Genomic DNA, 7,489 nt, shown 5'->3' with positions numbered 1-7,489 from the left:
AAATGGAAATAAAGGAATAATTTTAATCTCAGAATCAATTCAAATTCCTGCCATAAGAGAGAACAAGGTAAGGAACATCATATATATATCTCTCTCTCTTTTACTAAATGAATCAAAGGAAAAATAAAATGGATAAGGAAGAGAAATCAAATAAAAGGTTTAAAATAAAATGGATATAAGAGAAGAATTAAGACCAAGTAACCGGCTCAAAGTAAAAGAAAACTTTTTAGACAAGGTTTCATGAGCTAACAAGACAACAAATACTAAATAAAAGTAATAAGTAGGAAAAAAAGTTTACAAAGTCTAAAAATATATATATATACAGTAATATATCTCGTCTTAAGACCAATATATATATATATATTAATAAAGTCATGAAAGATTTCAAATACTTTTTAGACAAGGTTTATATAGTCTATTATATATATATATATATATATATATATATATATATATATATATATATATATATATATATATATATATATATATATACTTATTAAGAATATATAACAAAATATAAACTTACAACTAAATATAAACTTACAACTAGTGACAATAAAAATACATAAACCTATGCGCAGTACAGCAATAACAAAACAAACACAGGCCTACTTGACCCAGAGCTCCTGGACAAACATTGGAGCTGTCGTGCTTGTTAGATTAGGCAGACCTTTCACCGGACCAGGATTTTGCTCTTTTTGGATCTGCTCTCCCTTGGGGTTTGTAATTCCAGCTATAAAACAAAATGGCTCTTCTTGGCAGACTTATTATATTAACTCTGCTACCTTCCTCTTCTTAAGAAATTCCATTAAGGGGAATGACAAAGGTGTGCAGGTACATTATCTTAGAAGTAATTAAGAGAATTTGGTTGCTTGAATATCGGACATGGGCATTTTTGTGAATGGACAGAATAAAATGAAGTTCTCTAGAAAAAAAAGAACATTAAGGTCTGAAACCTGCATAGATGTTCTCACTATCTATCACTAGGGATGGTCAGCTTGTTTTTGAATTTCCCTCGCTTTTTGGCAGATCGCACACTACCTAATGTAATATCATATCCTTCTCGACGAATAAAAGCATTTTTATTTTCCTGTTGTTTTTGGAAAAACTACTTGGTCGTTCTACCTTTCTGTATAACAGTGGATCAAATGATATGAACTTTACCAATACAATGTCCTAAGTAAGTCAATAAGGCAAAAATATGAACTCCAAAATTGTGATCTACAATTATGATAGAGGCTATAATGTGCATCTCGCGTACTTCACAACATTTCACAATTCGCTTTTCTAATGTATTCAGAAACTGCTATTTAAAATATGCAGTACGGTCAACAATCACAGTCTAAAGCGAAAATACTCTCTACCTATATCCACAGATATTCACTCCCCTCAAAGCCGAGATAGAGGAGAGAAACAGAAATCAAACAACTATAAAAAATCTGGATAGAATTAAGCGAAGGGATGGAATAAACATGCAAGAAGTTTTAGAAGAGAATACTCACTAACATGCACCAAAGCCACATTGTAATTCTGAGGTTCCGCCTTCTCATAGTATAGCAATGCCTACCATAAACGTAATTATAACATAACTTCCTTAGCAACTGGGCGGCTAATAAACTCTGCACAGAAAAGAAAAAAGGCAAGCACATCAAAATCTACTCAGTTAAAATTTTGTAGGACAGTATAATGCAAACAGACCTCGACGCAAAGTTCCCTGACGTTCTGATGATATACAATGAAACTATTCACTTATGTAGTTTTGGGGTAAAAAATCATTCCTGACACTTCATATGTCAACTCATATTTTGTATCCCATCAGTATCAGTGGCTGGCATCCATACAACGACCTAGTATCATGAACTGAACCTTGCAATTAAAGAAATACAGCGATGGTATATATTATGATACTGTAGACCAATAGAGAAAATTTTTGTAAGTTTTATTGTCACTATGTATATTACGATAAAATAAATCACGACAGGCATTGAGAACACTCATTACCAAGGGAATGGAACATTACTAATATAAGTCATTGATTGTGAGATGCACAGTATTTTGAATATGGTTTTCTCTTAATGTTCTATCGTTATCCAAAAAAAAAAAAAAAAAACTGATCACCCACAAATCTGTCCGAATAGTTCAATGTGTTAAAGGACACTTGTAATTAATGCACTGATGTCCAAGAACAGTTATATTTATAATTTAACTGGAAAATTTAGATGAAGTTATTTACTATACACCAAAGAAATATTCAGACATATTTGTGGGTGATTAGTTTCTTTGATTTTATAACAGAGACATTATATAAGGCGAAATTCGGATTCAAAATGCTGTGTATCTCAAAAACAATTATCTCCATTTTATATATATACTGTATATATATATACAGTATATATATACATATATATATATATATATATATATATATATATATATATATATATATATATATGTATATATATATATTATATCTATACATATATAGACATACAGTATTTACATATATTTATATATATAATATATATGTATATACTGTGTATTCATATTTGTGCATATATGTACACACAATATATATATATATATATATATATATATATATATATATATATATATATATATATATATATATATATATATATATATATATATATATATATATATATATATATATATATATATATATATATATATATATATATATATATATATATATATATATATATATATTATATATATATATATACATATATATATATATATGTGTGTGTGTGTGTGTGTGTGTGTGTGTGTGTATGTAGGTAGGTATGTGTAAAATAATCACGTGCAGGGTTTCAAGTGTATAATTCAGAAGGAAACATTCCAGGGTATGAGGATGATAAAATAATGCTCCTGAATACATTCACAAAATATATTCATGCACAAATGTATCCACTCATTTTGCTAACCGCAATTTGCGAGTGGGTGCAATTTTAGTTCCCTATACATGTTATGGATGCTATAGTGCAATTAACAAAAGAAACTGAAACTTCTCGAGCTCCGGCATTTTAGGGAAAACAAAACAAAAACCCAAGGCCACTCCTGTACTTAATCCTTTAGTCTTTCATTTCCTCTGGGAAATATTTATAGAAAATTTATGCAAATGGAACTAACGAACTAAATCTTCAGGTCAAAATCCCTCTGGTTATTAAAGACCTTGAGGCTCTCGTGGCGCTGACCTAATTCTGCCTCTGGCTGGGTTGCCCCTGGCTTCTTCTGCCCAAGGATTAATGGGGTCCCAACAGCCCTTTGCCCTGTTTCGTGTATGGGATGAATCTCTCTCTCTCTCTCTCTCTCTCTCTCTCTCTCTCTCTCTCTCTCTCTCTCTCTCTCTCTCTCTCGCACACGCACAAGCAAGAACGCGTGTACACACACAAATACTAACACTCTACCGCCAAAAACCATCAAAAACTGGATAGACATTGAAACTCAGAAAATAATAATAATAATAATAATAATAATAATAATAATATATTGTGTTCTTGAATGTGTCTATTCTAATTTATCGGTAGAAAAATTCGATAATAATACAATAGAGAAAAATAGAAACATCTCAAAGCTTCGAAGTATGTAAGCTAATAATAAGCAATAAACGAAGATATCTATTTAAATCTGTAATTTCAATAACAATGTGAAGTGATATCATTACACTTCAAACGGAATGAAATTATGTAAATGAAGTATTTTAGAGAAATTTAGCTCAAAATTTAGGATGACCAAAGCGTATCGTTTAGAAGTCTTAAGAAAGATCAGAGATGTTTTAACAAGCAGGAAAACAGGGTTTCTAAGGTATTTAAGCACAAGAAAAAACTGCGATGATAATCGAGAAAATACTCTATTTTGTTTTTTTCAGAAAATATGTGTACAAAAATCGGTTCACTCGTATTGTGCATTACATGTTATATCTCAGGTAAACTTCTTCAATAGACTTCAATTCTAAAAGCATCTGTTCTGTAACATTTCTTCTAACGTATGAATATGGGCACCGTCTCATAACACTATTCAAATATGAAGATATAAAACAATGAATGTTAAGACTCTGTTAACTGTATTACGTACATTTTAGTACTAGAAACAGGAAAGGTAGAGACTTCATGGCTTTTTTGCTCACGGCATTATTTAAACAGTTATTTGTTTCACTTCATCAGGAAAGAGTCGCCGTTATTTTGGTTCCTTAGTCCCTAATGCTAAACGTAGCAAGTCATCTGAAAGTTTCCTTGTCACAGGAGTTCGCTGGGATGAAATACTGTTTTCTTGAATGGCTTAATGTTTAAATCGTCAACGCAAAAAAAAAATCCTCCATTCAGAAAAAAATGAAAATGGTCATCGTTTGCATCTATAAGTTTTAAGATGTCTTAATTCTAAGAATGCCTTCATTTTCCATGAATAGCTATCAAGTTCTGTTCAAAAGCAAAAACTGCACACCAATAATGACCAGACAATAACAAATAAAAACAAAAACGGATGTAGATTAGCCGTCATATATGCCCAACCAATGACTTCTTCACTAGAGGATTATCCTCTGGCTTGGGCACCTAAACTTAATCCACTTCCTAATGCATTTGGTCGAATTCTTCCCAGAATGTAGGGTATACGAACGCCCTAATGGTCAGCGAAGTTCAAAAAAATGGGAGGAGTTAAATAGAGAGTAGGTGGGACTAGGTCAGGGCTCAGGCACATATAAGGCAGAAAGATGACATGTGACCTCAGTTTGCCATGACCTGCTTCCCCTCCGTGTTGCTTCTCTACAGTTCGCTCAGAATCTCGAAATTCAAATGACCTCAGTTTCAGCTGCCCCAAAATCAAAGACAATCACAGACCTGTTTCCTGTAGCGCAATACATCACAAACATGGAGATCTAACAACTTCATAACACCACCAACAAGGAGACATCAAAAATGCAGAACAACAGTGATACGACGCCGTTGTCTTTATGGATCCCGAGAAATGTGGAGTTGTCATATCAGGAAGACCCCTCTGACCTTGACGATTTCGACATAATTGGGCGGCAATTAGCTGAACATTACAAGAGTAAGAAGTGGGACTCATTCTATGAAGATTTAATAGGGCTGTGGACGCCCAGTGAAGCAGAAAGGCGGACCTGGTCCTGGTTCCCAGCTGAAGTGGTCAATGATTGGGATGAGTTTCCTCTGGACGAGGATAATGCTTCACATGACAGCCACTTTACGCTTCCCGAGGACAAAGAGGTAAAAGCAGATCCCGAATTACTGATACGTTATCTGAAAGATGTCCTCACAATGCTCAGGGGAGAAATGGTGGCTGAAGCGACGAACACTTTACCTGAATTTGGATGGGATGCCAGTGTTGAGGGCGTGCCACTTGAAGCAGAGGTCTTCAGCCTCAGAGGAGACTTTATGAAAACCGAGACCATTACTCTGTCAGCAGATGTCCTCTTTGGCGAACTGCGTCATTTGCTCAGGCCTTATATTCAGTTAAGGAAGAACGAGATACTGCGAGTCACCATCGAAGGTAAACACCAGCCTTATGGCGATACCCTTCGTACTATCTACGAGAGGTGCAGCACAAACGGCTCAAGGCTCCGCCTCAGAGTGCAGGTTATTAAACAACAAATGAAGGAGACGATTGTCTACGTCCTGAGAGATTCCCCTCCTGAAGATTCCTACTTTACAGACATAGAGAAGCTGGTTTTGTTTCCCACTCTTTCGTGAATCCGTTGCCGACTCAACGTTGCATCTTGATTAAGCTGCCATTGATTTAAGAGTATCCTGTATCTCAAAAAATAAAGAATTTTTTACATGATTTATGTGGTCTACATTTTCCCATGTTTGAAGTATAAATTTATACTGTTGAAGATGAAACTAAAATGAAGGCATTCTAATCCATAGCTAAAATAACTTCAAAAGACAATAAACTTATTTCAATTTTAATCTGAAAAGGACATGAACATATAAGGAAAAAAGAATGTTCTACTTGATTATTTTCTTGTGTAGTTTAAATTGAGTGAATCTGTCCATGGAAAGATTTTTTGAGTAAAATTTCTTAACGAAAAGAAGTTGGTGATATTTAATTCGAATTTAGGAGTAAGTATTTTATTACATTTTGATATCAATAAAAGATGCTTTCTACTATACTGTATACGTCAAAATAATGTATATGTATATATATATATATATATATATATATATATATATATATATATATATATATATATATATATATATAAAGTGTCTAAATCAAAGTTCAACTCCACCACTTATAACAAAACATACACAGTAATGTAATAAATATGCCTAGCCGAGTCTCCATCGGTTAAGAAAAATTTGCGACTGAATAGACTGAGAAACTGAATTTTTGAAAGTTATAAATACCCTCAATCATCTCCTCCGTATATAAATTAAAATTCCTGATGAGAAGACCACATCTAGGTTTCTGCTCCCTGTTCAGATCTTGGAAAAGCAGGCCGAGGGCATCAACAGTGTGACGGCATTCAAATTAGTCGACCAGTCAACAGACAACTTAAATAAACTTCAGGGCATCCTATTCATCATGCCCGGGCAACATAGGGCCCGCGACCTGGCTGAGTGGTGCCCGCAACCCATTTTAATTGATAATAACGAAAAATGTCGTTTTCAGAAACTTCGATATCTACAATGTTTTTATGCTAAGCACGTGGTGTAAACGATATTTGCTCTCTGAGAACCATCGTGAAAGTAGTAGTATTTTCATCAGCGTTTGATTGTTACTTTATTTGCCCGTTAAAGCCGTTAAAGATATTACCAGGGATTGTTCAGTTTAGTTCTTATAGGACACAGTTTTTCGACAATATATACATACACATTGGTAATTCTGCAACAGCAGTTTGTTTTATATAAATGTCACTAAAAATACCATGGGATCTAAGGCCACTCGGAATAATTATAATGCTGTTCCCAGTTGCCAAAATGTTGCTCGTGCCTCCTTGACAACAACTAGCTCTCTGTGCTGAATCCGCTAAAAGAATAATATTTTTCGTGTTTTGCTTGCTCGAGCCTTTATTCAATGAAGCACGAGTGATATTCAACAGGTGGTCATATTTTTTCATTGTTTTTCATGAGTACCTGTGACCAAGTAAAGAAACCGTCTACCAAATATATTTTCGGATGTGTTCACACTTCAGTGAAACATGGCATAAAGATACGTCAGCAACTTACAGCATACATATCAAGAAAGTTAAAGACAAGTCAAAGACTCTAAGTGGAAAACAAACCTTTGGCAAATGCTCCATAATCCTACGAAGTACTGGTTTGAACTATCGAACAGGTCACTGATTTCAGTCAACCCGTTTGTGATGTCTGTGTGATAACCGCCAACGTGCTTTTGGGCATATTTCACAGCAGTGTAGAACTAGCCTTGTAACATTATCTCTTAAATACTAGCGCCGTGCGCAGAAATTCGGCAAAAGGAAGCTGAAAATTGTGATGCTAATGTT

Source organism: Macrobrachium rosenbergii, chromosome 5, assembly GCF_040412425.1.
Source record: "Macrobrachium rosenbergii isolate ZJJX-2024 chromosome 5, ASM4041242v1, whole genome shotgun sequence".
NCBI classification, from domain to species: domain Eukaryota; kingdom Metazoa; phylum Arthropoda; class Malacostraca; order Decapoda; family Palaemonidae; genus Macrobrachium; species Macrobrachium rosenbergii.
This window is presented reverse-complemented; position numbering follows the sequence as displayed.